This window comes from Silene latifolia, chromosome 3 (assembly GCF_048544455.1).
Source record: "Silene latifolia isolate original U9 population chromosome 3, ASM4854445v1, whole genome shotgun sequence".
In the NCBI taxonomy this organism is placed as follows: domain Eukaryota; kingdom Viridiplantae; phylum Streptophyta; class Magnoliopsida; order Caryophyllales; family Caryophyllaceae; genus Silene; species Silene latifolia.
In genome coordinates, this window is record NC_133528.1 from 107,667,644 (window position 1) to 107,684,854 (window position 17,211).

Below are 17,211 nucleotides of genomic sequence, written 5' to 3' on the forward strand. Positions count from 1 at the left end.
TAGGGGGTACCATGGGCAAAAAAATGGAACCTCAAGGGTACCATAGGCAGATTTTTAAAAGTAGGGGTAACATGAAAAATCTAACAAAACTAAGGAGTACTACGGAAAATTTCCGTATCTCAATTATTTTAAATTTTTTTTTGAAGAAAAATAACGTACAAATATTAATGGAGAGTACTTGATCATATTATTAAATTTAAATATAACTATTAGATATAATGAGTAGCAATTGTCTGTATTCGGTATTCGAGATCTGGTTTGTTGTCGAACTAAGTGCAAAAAAGATGGTGTAATTCCGAGTATGTTATTTGTCTCACATTGAAAAATAACGCAGGTTTGATAAATATATATTACGTATAAATATTAGAATTGTCCCACATCAGAAAAAAAATCCAATTTTTGTGAATATATTACTTATAAATAGTAGAATTGTCCCACATCGAAAGATTAATATAAGGTAGGGTGATTATATAATTATAAATAAGAGTTAACCCACGTATATATTAATCTTTTTTTTTTGAAAGAGATATTTTAATAATATGTAAACAAATCATTAGACATATAATGTAAACATTAAACACTTATAACGTTTTTTGTTTGCATTATAAATAAGTTAATTACCCCGTTGCAACGCACGGGCATTCAAACTAGTTTCCGTAATATATTTCTTTAATTTTATTTTCCCATATTTCATATTTTATTTCCCGGGAAAATATCCGTCTCTTGTCTTTTGGGCTCGTTGGGTTCGAAAACGGTGAAGACTCGTTCTTTCCTTGGGTCTCACTTGTTTATGGAGCAACGTGGGTGAGTTTGGGCCTACGTTTAGAATAAATCCATGAGCTTTTCTATAAATAAGAAGGGAAACCAAACCCTTGCTTTTCTTTTCTCATAATAATCAAAACGCTAAACCTAGTTTCTCTCCTCTCTTCTCTCCCTTTGTGCCGTGTGCCTCCACCCCCTCTAGGGTTTCGTGCCGCCCTTCCTTTCTTCTTCGTTCTTCTTCGTTCTTCATCGTTCTTCGTGCCTAGATCGAACCTATTCCTTGGATCTATCTATCTTCTACGTAAGTTTTTATGTTTTTCGCGTAGTTTTTATAGTTTTATAGTTTATATGTATATATTAGTATACTTATTAGATTTGTTCTTTTTTGGCACGTGTGAAGCGACAATGAAGGCGTGGAAGTTACTCATGGAGAGGACGTTTATATCGTTGAAGACGATCTTTAGGATTATTTGCTTAAAAAGGTAACAAGGTGTTTCTCTTTTAATTGTGTTTATGCCGATTGATGTAATTAATATGATTTAATGATTGTTTGCATGATTGGTACATGTTTGATTATTTGTTATCCTGATTAAATATGTTTGATAGACTTATCGCGTACCTATGCAAAGATAATTTCCCTAGACACAAATTAATGTAGTAATAGGGGTCGAACACAAGGAAACGGGAATTACATCGTGAATTGCTATGGGAATATTTTTATCAAGGTCGACTTCGATTTTGGGTTTGGTTTGTTTGGTTGATGATTAGTAAAAATTGCGATGTAAATAATATAATAAAAGTGAGTCTAAAGGGTTCGGGTCACTCATGCAAAGGCAAACATATGAACATGATAAATTTGGTACTAATAATTTTGTCAATTGTTTAGGCTTAGAGATACCCACCTTACGACACTAGTATCAACCATAGATCGGGTTCTAGAAAAACTCTCGTCCATGACTAGGCCGTCCTACCACACATGCTTAGTCTAATTCAATTCCGTGTCTCTCGACTTTAGAACGAATGAACAAACTTAATCTACGATTATGGCCGATAACCAAAGATTAAACGTAACAATGCAAACATGTGATGGAAACAATTGAACAATATTATTATAGACCTATTTAAACATGTTATATATTTGATTTTGCATGGCTCCCCTAGCCTTTAGACTAGGAAATTTAGCTACTCATACTAAAATGTAAATTGCAAACTAAATTATAAGAAATGTTAAACATGGTTATATGATTTATATAAATTAGATTAGATGATATAACTTGTGAAAGGAACAATGATAATGTAAAATGAAATACTTGGTTATAATAACTATGTGGTAACTAAAATAATAATGTAAAATTGCAAACTTGGAATTAAAAATACCTTATAGAGGAGAACTTATATGGAAGAACGAATAACAAATAACCAAAAGCTTGAATATCAAATGCTTGAACAATATCTTGAAGTACAAAATGTTGAAAGATTAACTAATGGAATGCTTAACAAATTGTAAACTAAAATGAGAAAACTAATGAGAGAAATTATAATGCTTGAGGTTATTGTAAGTAAACTTGGACGTAAAAATGAGATACCCTAAACCTCGGAATACCTCTCCTATTTATAGGAGAGGAGAAAGAAACGTAAACTTCCAAGATGCATGCGGCCTCGATCGGGGTCGTGTGTTTCTCCACCGTTTGCCTTGAATTCCCTCTTAATAACTTGGAGAATCCTATGTAGGTGATTAATTGTGCGATTAATCACCCGGTTAATGCTTGCATTTGGCATCTTAAGAACTTTTGGAATCCCATGCTTTCCCCTTGACTTTTGACTTGCAATTTGGGCTTGACTTGGATATTTGATCACATTTGTATTTTGCTAATTGATCCAATAAATTCCTATGCAAAAATCCATGCAACTTGAAGTACAAAGTCCATGCAACATCCAATCCTTAGTCCATTTGGTCTTCTTTCCTCTTAACTTGCAATTTCTAGCAACTTTGTAGTATTTTAGCTCCAAAAAACTTGTTTCCTACAAAATATGTCAAACCATCCAAAACAGCTAGAAATGCAAATATTAGCTATAAAACACTTAATATAAATGCTAAAGACATGTAAAATTAAGCTAATATAGGGGTTTAAAATGTATAAAATATGCACTTATCAAACTCCCCCAAGCTAAATCCTTGCTCGTCCTCAAGCAAGAGACCAAATCCCATAAACTGCAATATCCTACACAAGCTAAGCATAATGATTTAAAAACCCAAAACAACATGGGCAAGGAATAAAGCAAGACATGGATGAGATTTACACGACGGCGTAGCATAGAAAAATTTGAATGAACCTTTAAGCTCTTGCATGATCTTTTGACTTATGGACTCTCACGGGGCACTCTAACTCTTTTATATGTGAAAGGACAATTTTGTGAATGAGCACTCAACTATTCTCAACTTATAACAATGTGCCCGCAATCTAATATGGTAAACATGTCAAAACTAGCAAGCAAAGACAAATCAAATGTAAGCATGATAAAGAAGCCAAATTGGTAGGAAGAAGGCAAATAAACATGGGTAAGAAGGGGGAACAAAAGAGTTATGGTAATGTGGAGCTAAGTCAAGCTAGCAACTACCAAAATACAAGGATGCTCAATCCCAATACTAACCCAATTTTGCAATTCAAACCATAAGAAAATTCTCCAAAATAAAATGAATAATGCTTGAGAATTTCTCATATCTTTTCTTCTTCTTCTCTTTCTTTTTTTTTTCTTTTCAATGCATACTTCTTTTTTTTCATGCTTTTTTCTTTCTTCATTTTCATTTTTTTCATCATTTTTTTCCACTTTTTTCTTCCTTTCATTTTTTTTTTCTTTTTGAGCATTAAGACCAAGCTCACATGACTTCAAATAATAAAACATATCCCAGTGAGCAGCCAAACACTATCCAACTAAGCTACGAGCTCAACAAGGGTAGGCAATTTTAATGATGTAGCTAAGGATAAATTTTGTGAAGGGGTCAAAAAGGCTAAAATATCATGTGAATGGCTCCAAAATGCTATAACAAATGAATGTATGCTAACCAAGAGATGACATGAGAACCATACTTGTGCGTTTTGATGTAACACACATTATAAGGAGACACCTACACTCGCCTAAGTGAGACCAAATAAAGATAAAATGGTCTTTAAGGAGGTTCTACCTTACCAATTTTGTAGCTTGCCAAAAGTCAAGATCAAGCCTATTCGGTTAATTCTCCATCTCCCACCTACTATGTCAAGACATCCCCATGTAGCTAATATCCCATCATTAAAGAATAAATCATTAGCAACAAGCCATTATTAGGATAAGCAAAGATGAAAGTAGGCTACAAGCAAGCACAAAGCAAAAATTTCTCTCAAAAATTTTCAAATTTTCTACACTACATGCAAACTACACTATATGTAAATGCAATCCCCTCCCCCCCCCCCCAAGCTAAACATCACATTGTCCTCAATGTGCCAACTATCCAAATCACCCAATCAAACCATAAAAATGGTTCAAAGCACAAAACAAGAAGGACTAGAGGTTATGTTCAATGGGTTGCAAGATCTAAACTAATATGCAAAGCAATTAAAAACTTACTCAACTTGCTAGCCCCCCCCCCCCCCCTCCCCCCCACCCAAGCATGAATTCGGGGGATTTCTTCATCAATCAACTAAGAAAATGGTCAAAAATTGAACCCCTTCCCCCCTTTCTTCTTCTTCTTACCACTACCACTTGATTCTCCTTGTTGGCCACTTCCACTTGAATCATCCCCTTGAAGAGGAGTGATCTTGACCACTACCAATACCATCATCATAACTACTAATCCCACCATATCCACCATAGCCTCCATAGCCTCCTTGCAATGCCTCAACCCCATAATCCGAACCACAAAAATCCAGACCGGGTTCATATGTAGCAAAAGTACCTGCATCATTGTTAAAAGGGGAAGGGGGGATAAGAGATGGAGGAGGAAATCCACCCGGAGGATAAGTATAGAATGAAGGGTGTGGCCCCTCAGGTTAGATAACTCCTTGCCTAGCAAAATGATCATAAATAGGATGCAATGCAAGTCGTTGGTCATCACGAATTTGATTAACACCTAAGTTCATTTTCCGCATCATATTCATCATTTCTATGCTAGAAGGTGACTCAATGCTAGAGGTGGAGTGATGTGCTTGGGAGGATTGACCTCCCACACGCCTCTCAACGGCGGTAGGTGTCTCACCTCTAAGGGCCAAATGGTAGGTCGGTCTAACAACGGGGTCACTTCCACGATGAGGCTTAGTGTGAACCAAAGCCTTAATTTCTTTCGTTTCCTCGGGTAGACGAATGGATTCTTGCCTACCTATCTTCCAAATCATGTTGGGATGAGCATCTTTAAACCAATTACAAGAAAGAAAATATTCATAATCAAGCCGACTCCCTTAGACCTAGACTCAAGCAATGGTTTCAAATTGGTATTCTCTTGGTTAAACCTACACAAATGGTGAGCAATTTTAGTGACCAAACCTCCTAAGACAATGCAACTATTCTTGACATTACATTGTTTGGTCAAGTGGACCGCAAAGTGGTAGGGGATATTGATTCCCCACTTCTCATCACCATTAACATGCAAGAAAGCACCCAAGATTTCTACCTCAATCTTCCTCACCGAGTGAGGTTCATTTCTCCCAAAAAAGGTCCATCCCATAAACCTTTTCCAAATCCTTATGTCGGGGTAATGAATATATTGATGAGGGGTATGATCCCAACCCGGAAAAGGCAAGTGAGAAATGGCATTCCAAGTCAAAACGGGGTTATAGTCATCGGGTGATTCGGTGGGTAAGTCTTTGTGAGGCAAATCAAAGATAGCGGCAAAGTCCGCTAAGTCCAACCTATGATCTTCATTAAACAAGCGAAAGGTAACAAAAACAACAAAATCAGGTTTCCTAGACCTATGAAACTCGAAAGAGCTCAAGAACTCAAGGGTGAGTTCGAGGAAGGTCTTATAATTCATTGTATAACAATGCTTCATACCAAGATTTTTAAACAAAGCCTTAACATTTTTCTCAATTCCAATATTGTTTAAAGATGCTTGGTTGATAAATTTTGTTGATTCCATACCTTTGCTCTTCAACATAACCCAATTGTTGTATTGAGTTTGTGAATTAAAGATCACATTCGGATATTCCGGGTCTTGCCATTGTGGGACTTCTTCCATTTGGACATCCGCTGCTGCATTTGAAGGCTCCGCCTCACCTCTCCTTCTCTTAGAAGCACCTTGTGAAAGAGCTTTTCGTGGTGCCATTTTTCTGAAATTTAAGACAAAATTCATCTTAAGGCAAACCAAAATTCATCCTAATAGGCATAATAGCAGGAATTAGTGAACTAATTCATACTACAAACATGTAATAAGCATTCTACAACCAATTTCTAGCACTAAAAAGCACAAAACCGAATTCCCCCAAATTGATTTAGGGTTTGCATAATCCAATTAATTGATTGAAATGGATGAATTTAAAGAGAAAAGAGAAGAAAACTTACCAATTTGATGTTAATGGGTGATTGAATCTTGCAAAATTGATGAAGAACTTGAAGTTTCTTGTGATTTTAGATAGAAAAGTGAAGAAAACAATGAAGATAGGGAAGAGGAGTGTACCGTCGGGTTTGCAAATGAAGGATAGAAGCTTTTTTTTTTACCCGTCAAATAGCAGCACAATTTCCACAAAACCACGACCCCGATCGGGGCCCCCCAACCCCGATCGGGGTTGACTGCAAATCCCGTTTTTGACTTCCTCGTTTATGGGCTTGAATTGTTTTCTTTTTTTTCGAAAACCACGTCCCCGAACGGGGTTTTTGCATGGGGAAGCGTGTCAAGTTCACTCCAAATTTTCCTTTCTTCATTTTTCACCTAAAAATTACAAAAAGAAACATCGTTAAGTCGAGTATTTTATTACTAATCTACAAAAAACAATAAATTGCAGAAAATTAAAAACAAAAATAAATAAAAGCAATAAAAAGCTTGGGTTGCCTCCCAAGAAGCGCTGGTTTAACGTCCCGCACGATGAAATGCTTGAGTTGGTTTAAGCTTTCTTTGGTAGAGGTTGAACGGTCATTTCCTCTATCACACCAACGATCACATTCTCATGGTAGAGCTTCAAACGATGACCGTTTGCCTTGAATTTTTCGCCCTTGGTGGTCATCACTTCAACGGAACCAAACTTGTTGACATTTGTGACGGTATATGGACCGGTCCACCGTGATCGTAACTTTCCCGGAAATAGCTTGTATCGGGAATTGAATAGCAAGACCTTATCACCAATTTGAAATTCCTTGTTTAAGATCTTCTTATCATGCCATCTTTTTGTTTTCTCCTTGTAGAGACGGGAGCTCTCATAAGCTTGCAAGCGGAATTCATCGAGTTCATTGAGTTACAACAACCGCTTCTCTCCACTCAATTTCGGGTCCATGTTAAGCTCCTTAATTGCCCAAAATGCCTTTTGTTCCATCTCAACAGGAAGATGGCACGCCTTTCCATAGACCAACCTATATGGTGAAGTACCAATAGGTGTCTTAAACGCGGTACGGTAGGCCCATAAGGTGTCATCGAGCTTCATACTCCTATCCTTTCGTGATTTGGCAACAACTTTTTCAAGTATGGACTTGATCTCACGGTTGGAAACCTCCACTTGGCCACTAGTTTGTGGATGATAAGCCAAGCCTCTTATATGATAGACTCCATATTTTTCCAACAAAGCATCAAGTTGTTTCTCACCGAAATGAGTACCACGATCACTAATGATTTCTCTTGGAACACCGAACCTTTGGAATATGATATTCTTGAACAAGTTAATTACGGTGCGAGCATCATTGGTAGGAGTAGCAATTGCCTCTACCCATTTAGAGACATAATCAACAACCAAAATATACCGATTCCCTTTTGAGGAAGGAAACGGTCCTTGATAATCTATGCTCCAAACATCGAACACTTATACTTCCAAGATACCATTTAGAGGCATCTCGTGCCTTCTTGATATGGAGCCCGTCCTTTGGCAAGCATTACAAGCCATCAGGAAATTCTTGGCATCTTGGAACATAGTTGGCCAATAGAAGCCAGATTGCAACACCTTTGCAATGGTCTTGGATGGTCCATGATGACCACCATAAGGAGAATAATGGCATCCTTCTAGTACCCCTTTCACATCCCAATGTGGGATACATCTCCGGAATAGCCCATCGGAGCAATGTTTGAACAAATGTGGATCATCCCATTGGAAGAACTTGGCATCATGTAAGAACTTCTTCCTTTTTTTTTGGTGTAATGTGAGTATATTATATATCAAAAACTAAGAAAAATAGTTACAAGAGGGGCAGGGATCGAATCCCATTACAAGCACTCAATTCACTCCCATAATTTGCAGCCAACCACAGCCTGGTTGATCAGCAACATTTCCACACTTCACTTTAACTCTTCTCTTGACATCTTCCTCTATTCGTGCTGCTACAAACTCAGACCTCATCAAAACATCATTAACTCTAGCATTGTTCCTTTGGTACCAAATAGAATATGTAACTGCATTGAACATGGCTACCCTTACCTTCCATTGAATACTATCTTTCTGAGTTGCAATCAGATCAGTCACTGTAGGGAAGCCACCACCATACCACTTTGCTAAGCAAGATTGAACTTTGACAGCATACACACAGGAAGTAAACATATGCTCCACTGTTTCAGACTGTAACTGACAGAGCAGGCACAGATCATCAGGACAGCATCCAAATCTCACTAGTTTACTCTTCACATTCATACCCTCTTGCATTCTGAGCCATGTGGTCATAGAATGCTTAGGAATGTTCCAATTACTCCAAACAATTGCAGGCCAGTCAAGATGAATGTGATCAGGGGAGAGCCAATCATATCCACTCCTGATAGAATACCCTTTAGGACTCCCAGTCCAGCTGCCATTAGCATAACCAGTCTTTAGCTTGTCTTTTACTTTACAAATATTCTTCCACACCCAGGTAGCATCAGTAGGAGGAGTATAGCAATGCCAGTCATGATCCTTGATATATACATCACTAACCCATTTGATCCAAAGCCTATCTGCTTTACAATAAATCCAATCAACCAGTTTGCCCGGTGGCTATATTCCGGTATCACTCGTCTAATCCCCAATCCACCTTCCTTCTTAGGCAATGTAACCTTATCCCAGGCTACCATTGGAACTCTATGGTACTCATAGGAGCCATCCCATAAGTAATTCCTACAGATTGCCATGATGTTGTTTATGATACTCTTGGGAATTATGAACATTTGAGCCCAATAATTTTGAAGGGTATTCAAGATCGCATTGATAAGTGTCACCCCAAAGATAGGATAGCTTTTTAGCTCCCAATCCCCTTATCCTAGCTACCATTTTTTCAGTAAGAGCACTGCATTCAGATTTTGTAAGTCTTCCTGCCCTAATAGGCACTCCCAAATATCTGAATGGCATTGTGCCTTCCTTAAAACCAGTCACCATTTTTATCCCTTCCTTAATATCTTCAGCAACTCCATTAAAGAAGATTTCAGACTTAGCATTATTCATTGCTAGTCCTGAAGCCTTAGAGAATGAAGAGAAAGCTCTCATAAGCAACCAGATAGACTAAGGTTTTCCTTTACAAAAAAGCAATAAATCATCTGCAAACATGAGGTGTGTAAGCTTTAAATTCTTGCATAAAGGGTGATACTGAAATGGCCATCTATCAGTGGCAAATTTAATCAGCCTGGACAAGTACTCCATACAGATAGTGAATAGAAGAGGTGATATTGGATCCCCTTGTCTCAATCCCCTTTGTCCTTTAAAGTATCCAAAATTACTCCCATTCAGGGATAGGGTAAAAGTGGTAGATCTTACACATTGCATCACCAGCTGAATAAAATGAGTAGGAAATTTAAGCCCATGAAGCTTTTGTTCTACAAAATCCCACTCAATTGTGTCATAAGCTTTCTGCAAGTCTATCTTGAACAAGCATCTTGGAGTCACTGCTTTCCTTGCATACAGGTGGACAATATCTTGGCAAATGAGCACATTCTCAATGATAGACCTGCCTTTAATAAAAGCTCCTTGGTTCTCATGAATGATATCAGGAAGAACCAGGGCTAGTCTGTTGCACAACAGCTTGGAAATCACCTTATAAACCATATTACAGCATGCTATAGGTCTAAAATGGCTCACAGTAGTTGGTCTATCACACTTAGGAATGAGGGTAATATTAGTAGCATTAATCTGATTAAGCATACTTCCAGAGGTGAAGAAATCTATGATGGCACTACAAATATCATCCCCAACAATCTCCCAGGAATCTCTGAAGAAGCCACTAGTATACCCATCAGGCCCAGGAGCTTTATCTATAGGGATAGCAAACACCACCCCTTTAATTTCTTCTTTAGTAACAGGAGCTAATAAAGAAGCTATGTGATTCTCAGTGCAAAAAGGACCTGTCTGCAGAACCACACTTCTCACTTGTTCAGTCCCCTTCTGGCTATCCAGCAGACCCTGATAGAAATTCAGGAAAGCTCTTTGAATCCGATGTGATCGATCTGTAGATTACCCCTCTCGGTCCTCAATTTGAACAATTTTATTTCTCGGGCATCGTGACTTAATGGCAGAGTGAAAGTAAGCGTGTTCTTTGTCACCTTCACCGATCCACCGAGTCTTTGCTTTTCTCGCAGAAAACTATCCCTTGCTTTAGACCAATACTTCACCTCTTCCAGAGCCTGCAGTTCAACAGCTATTAGGTCAGTTCTATCATAATCTTCCTCAATTTGTAATTGGACTTTCTCCAGATTGATAATAGCTTGGTTTGCTCTGAGTTCAACATCAGAAAAACAATTTCTTATTGTTCGTTTCCTAAGTTCTCCCTTAAGAGCTTTCAATTTCTTCACCACCCCAAACATTTTAGAACCTACAATTTGCTGACTCCAAGTGTGCTTAACAATCTCATGAAATTCCGGTGCACTACCCCACATATTAAGAACTTCTTCCTTTGTTGATATGAAAGGTTGGGTGGAAACTCTCTCCCAACTAGGTAGTTGGCTATGTCGGCATACCAAAGAGTATTGGCTTCCAACATCATTAGAATATCGTCGGTGAAGGAATCATCGATAGGTAATTCAATACCTCCATCATTGAACCTCAAACGGGATAAGTGATCGGCAACAACATTTTCGGCCCCCTTCTTGTCTTTAATCTCAAGATCAAATTCTTGCAAGAGCAAGATCCATCGTATCAACCTTGGCTTAGCTTCTTGTTTGGCTAGGAGATGCTTCAATGTGGCATGATCGGTATGAACAATGACTTTGGAACCAATCAAGTAAGAGCGGAATTTGTCTAAGGCATAGACAATGACAAGTAGCTCTTTCTCCGTGGTAGCATAATTAATTTGAGCCGTATCCAAGGTTTTGCTAGCGTACTAGATAGCATGGAGAACGTTGTCCTTTCTTTGTCCTAACACGGCACCTACCGCATAGTCACTTGCATCACACATGAGCTCGAATGGCAAGTTCCAATCCGGTGATTGGATGATAGGTGCGGAAATCAAAGCATTCTTGATCCTATTAAAAGACTCAAGACAATCGTTAGTAAACACAATGGGAGCATCTTTTAAAATAAGCTCCGTAAGGGGTTTGGCAATCTTAGAAAAATCTTTAATAAAACGGCGGTAGAAACCCGCATGGCCTAAGAAACTCCTTACACTCTTCACATTTACCGGTGGGGGTAGTTGCTCAATAACTTGGACCTTAGCACGGTCCACTTCAATTCCTCTTTTCGAAACAATATGACCAAGCACCACTCCTTCATTTACCATGAAGTGGCAGTTTTCCCAATTCAAAACCAAATCAACCTCTTCACAACGCTTCAAAACTTTGGACAAGTTAGTCAAGCAAGCATCAAAAGAAGAACCATAGACACTAAAATCATCCATAAACACCTCCATGATAGACTCAATGTAGTCGGAAAAGATGCTTATCATGTATTGTTGGAAAGTGGCGATGGCATTACAAAGACCAAAAGGCATTCTACGGTAGGCAAATGTACCATAGGGACATGTAAACGTGGTCTTCTCTTGGTCATCCGGGTGAATGGGTATTTGAAAGAACCCGGAATAACCATCTAGGTAACAAAAATATTTGTGACATGCCAACCTTTCCAACATTTGGTCAATAAAAGGTAATGGGTAGTGGTCTTTCTTGGTGGCGAGATTTAGCCTCCTATAGTCAATGCACATTCTCCAACCCGTCACAATTCTAGTTGGAATTAACTCATTTTTATCATTTTTGACTACGGTGGTTCCTCCCTTCTTAGGAACCACTTGGACCGGACTCACCCATTTAGAATCGGAAATCGCATAGATAATTCCCGCATCTAACAATTTAAGCACTTCCCTTTTGACCACTTCTTGCATGTTAGGATTTAGTCGTCTTTGACCTTGGACACATGGTTTATGATCTTCCTCAAGATTAATTCGGTGCATGCAAAATTCGGGACTTATGCCTTTTAAATCGTCAAGTTTATAACCAATGGCTTTCTTGTGAGACCTTAAGACATGAAGCAATTTAGCCAATTGACTCTCATCTAATTTAGCACTAACGATTACCAGACACATCCCCTCATCATCTAGAAAAGCATACCTCAAATTGGAAGGAAGGGGCTTAAGCTCGGGTTTTTGTACCTCAAGATCTTGAGGTGTAGCAACCAAGCCTATAAAGTGTGAGCTCTCCTCCAATGATAGCTCCTCTCCATCCAATTCTTGCTCCAAAGCATCAATCTCCTCATTTCCAATCTCATCATCACCTGCAAATGATTCTAAAAGCAAGAGTGCCTCCAAGGGATCTTTAGATAAAGATCGAGGGGTAGAGTCTTCTATAACAATGTCAACAACATCCAAAATGTCAATAGAATAATAAGACTCTTCTATCATTGGACTCTTCATGGCACTATTCAAATTATATGTGACCTTATCGTCACCCACTTCCAATGTAATTTTACCGTCCTTAACATCAATTAACGTACCCGCGGTGTGTAAAAATAGTCTTCTCAAAATGATTGGGATTTGGGCATCTTCGGCCATGTCAAGAACAATAAAATCAACCGGAATGAAAAACTTACCAACCTTAACGGGAACATCCTCCAAAACTCCCAAAGGGCGTTTTATAGAACGGTCCGCCATTTGCAATGTGACACTAGTGCATTTTAAGACTCCCATATTAAGCTTAGCACAAATAGAGTAAGGTATTACACTCACACTAGCACCTAAATCGCATAAAGCTTTATCAATTTGGCAGGTGCCAATTGTGCATGGAATAGAAAAGCTACCGGGATCTTTTAACTTAGGAGGGGACTTGTTTTACAAAAGAGCACTCACCTCGGCGGTGAGAGCTATTGTTTCAACCTCATCAAAAGTCCTCTTCTTAGTTAAAATGTCTTTCATGAACTTAGTGTAAGATGGAATTTGAGTGATTAATTCGTTAAAAGGAATGGTTGCCTATAAATTCTTCACAACTTCCATGAATTTACTGAATTGAGAATTCTTTTGATGCTTTGCCAATCTATGGGGGAAATGGCACTTTGACTTTTTCCGCGACCTTTGCTTCAACATCTTTCTTTGTAGGAGCATCCTCCACTTCCTTGGCTTTCTCAACAACAACAAGTGGGTCATCCACTTTCTTGGGAATTTCTTCATTTGCATTATCATTTGGAGAAATCTCCAACTCAACAAGTACCTCCTCATCTTCTTTGGGCATGGATGGCCCATCATATTTTGTACCACTTCTTAAGGAGATAGCATTAAGGGTAGCATGTGGTTGCTCACCTTGAAGGGGTAGTTGACCCGATTTCCTTGACGAGCTAGATGAGGGCAATTGAGCCATTTGTTGCTCCAACATTTTGATTGCGGCATTTTGAGCTTGCTCATTCTTTTGAATTTGAGCCAACAATTCCTTTTGCATACGGACTATCAATCCCTCAAGCTTACCTCCCTCTTGATTGTTTGTTGTGCATTTTGTGGTGGATTTTGTTGGTAATTGTTTTGTGGGGGCCTTTGTTGATTTTGATAACCCGTTGGAGGGATATACTTTTGTTGTTGAGGGACATAGACATTTTGTTGTGGTGGAGGTTGAGGGTTAAGCACATTGTTGCTAGTGTAAGACAAATTCGGATGGAATTTTGTATTCGGGTTATAAGTGTTGGAAAATGTACCCGGTGGGTATGAACTAAAAGCTTGAAAAGCATTTACCTCTTCGATAGGAGCTCGGCAATGAGCGGCATAATGACCCGCACTTCCGCAACCATCACACACAACGATTTGGCTTATTGAAGGCATATCATTGACTTGTTGAACGGAATCTCTAGCATCCCTTTCCGCCAATTGTTGTTGGAGCAAGGCAATTTGAACTAGCAAAACGGAGTTGTTAGAGGATTCTTCTTTACCTTTGGATGGCATAACTCGGAAATTGACATATTGGGCATCATGGACCACCATAGATTCGATCATTGCATGAGCAAGGTCGGTGTCAATTTGATCAAACCGCCCATTGTTGGCGGAATCAAGAATCCTTCGGGACTCGGCACAACAACCATTGTAGAATGTTATTGTTAGAAACCAATCATCTAGCCCATGATGTGGGCATTGTCTTTGAAGCTCTTTATACCTCTCCCAAGCCTCATATAAGCTCTCAAGAGCTTGTTGACGGAATCCGGTGATTTGTCTCCTCAAAGTTTGAGTTTTCTCCGGTGGAAAAAACTTTTGATAGAAAGCAAGAGCCAAAGTTTCCCAATTGGTGATTCCCATGGCGGTGCAGTCAAGGCTATTGATCCAAAGCTTGGCCTTGTCCTTAAAAGAGAAAGGGAAAAATATTTCCCTTATTTGGGCTTGAGTGACGCCCGTTTGACGGATCATGGAGCAATAGTCGCAAAAGTTTTGCACATGCAAATTGGGATCCTCCAAAGGACTTCCCCCAAATTGCTTCCTCTCCACAAGGCTAATGAAAGCCGGTTTGATCTCGAAGTCCAGCACGGTGATTTGAGTGGTTTTGATTCCGGCCGGAAGCATGGCCGCGGTGGGCTTTGAGTGATCGGAAAGTTTCACCATCTTTTTGGTAGTAGATGGTGATGGTGGTGGAGATGATGAACTTGAAACCTCCTCCTCTTCAATGGCTTCTAGATCGTCTAAGTAAGACTTTCTAGCACTTTTGGCTTGTACGGGAGAAGAGGCCTCTTTCACTTCCTTCCAAAAACATCGTCTTCTCCTAAAGGTTCTCTCGGGATCGGAATCCGGTGAAAGCAATTCTCCCTTGCGTGAGGACCTGGGCATAAGACAACAATTTCTAGAGAAGTGATAAGTAATGGTCTTAAGGAACAAGTGTTCCCCAAGACAAAGGAAAACAAGATAAAAATCGACAATTCAAAATGCAATAAAACCATTTTCCCGACAACGGCGCCAAAATTTGATAGGCTTATCGCGTACCTATGCAAAGATAATTTCCCTAGACACAAATTAATGTAGTAATAGGGGTCGAACACAAGGAAACGGGAATTACGTCGTGAATTGCTATGGGTAGATTTTTATCAAGGTCGATTTCGATTTTGGGTTTGGTTTGTTTGGTTGATGATTAATAAAAATTGCAATGTAAATAATATAATAAAAGTGAGTCTAAAGGGTTCGGGTCACTCATGCAAAGGCAAACATATGAACATGATAAATTTGGTACTAATAATTTTGTCAATTGTTTAGGCTTAGAAATACCCACCTTACGGCATTAGTATCAATCATAGACCGGGTCCTAGAAAAACTCTCGTCCATGACTAGGTCGTCCTACCACACATGCTTAGTCTAATTCAATTCCGTGCCTCTCGACTTTAGAACGAATGAACAAACTTAATCTACGATTACGACCGATAACCAAAGATTAAATGTAACAATGCAAACATGTGATGGAAACAATTGAAAAATATTATTATAGACCTATTTAAACATGTTATATATTTGATTTTGCATGGCTCCCCTAGCCTTTAGACTAGGAAATTTAGCTACTTATACTAAAATGTAAATTGCAAACTAAATTATAAGAAATGTTAAACATGGTTATATGATTTATATAAATTAGATGATATAACTTGTGAAAGGAACAATGCTAATGTAAAATGAAATACTTGATTATAATAACTATGTGGTAACTAAAATAATAATGTAAAATTGCAAACTTGGAATCAAAAATACCTTATAGAGGAGAACTTATATGGAAGAACGAATAACAAATAACCAAAAGCTTGAATATCAAATGCTTGAACAATATCTTGAAGTACAAAATGTTGAAAGATTAACTAATGGAATGCTTAACAAATTGTAAACTAAAATGAGAAAACTAATGAGAGAAATTATAATGCTTGAGGTTATTGTAAGTAAACTTGGACGTAAAAATGAGATACCCTAAACCTCGGAATACCTCTCCTATTTATAGGAGAGGAGAAAGAAACGTAAACTTCCAAGATGCATGCGGCCTCGATCGGGGCCGTGTGTTTCTCCACCATTTGCCTTGAATTCCCTCTTAATAACTTGGAGAATCCTATGTAGGTGATTAATTGTGCGATTAATCACCCGGTTAATGCTTGCATTTGGCATCTTAAGAACTTTTGGAATCCCATGCTTTCCCCTTGACTTTTGACTTGCAATTTGGGCTTGACTTGGATATTTGATCACATTTGTATTTTGCTAATTGATCCAATAAATTCCCATACAAAAATCCATGCAACTTGAAGTACAAAGTCCATGCAACATCCAATCCTTAGTCCATTTGGTCTTCTTTCCTCTTAACTTGCAATTTCTAGCAACTTTGTACTTCCTCCATTCAACTCCACTCTACCTGTTTCTATTTTTTACACTATTTACAAATGCACATTCAATCTCGATTTTCTCTCAATACATAAGTGAAAATATATTCATGTGGGATCTTGTTTAATTCGTGTTTACGAGTACATTTAAAATATCTTACTTTTATAATTTTTGCAAATACGTAGCTAACGATATTTACCACGTAAAACACGCGTTGACGAACGTGAAAAAGCAAAGTGATAGAGTGGAGTTGACTGGAGGAAGTAGTATTTTAGCTCCAAAAAGCTTGTTTCCTACAAAATATGTCAAACCACCCAAAACAGCTAGAAATGCAAATATTAGCTATAAAACACTTAAGATAAGTGCTAAAGACATGTAAAATCAAGCTAATATAGGGGGTTAAAATGTATAAAATATGAATGTTTCACATGTTTGTATATGTTTTTATGCATTAATTATATATCATATGTTGCTTATGCGTTAAGTATGGGTGTCATGAGCGTAATTAGGGTTTACAAATAAACCCTAACGGCGGCATGATAGGCGGCCAAGAGTGCTCTCCGAAGTTATAGCTAAAGCTAGTAAAAC

The 17,211-nt window shown here is 38.3% G+C and overlaps 1 non-coding gene across 1 annotated transcript; it reads left to right on the plus strand.

Annotated features, from left to right (window-relative positions):
- The first annotated feature begins 14,404 nt into the window (after positions 1 to 14,404).
- LOC141650858 (small nucleolar RNA R71) lies at positions 14,405 to 14,511 on the plus strand. The gene has a single exon (XR_012546870.1). It is a non-coding gene; the product is annotated as a small nucleolar RNA R71 (small nucleolar RNA).
- Positions 14,512 to 17,211: the final 2,700 nt, after the last annotated feature.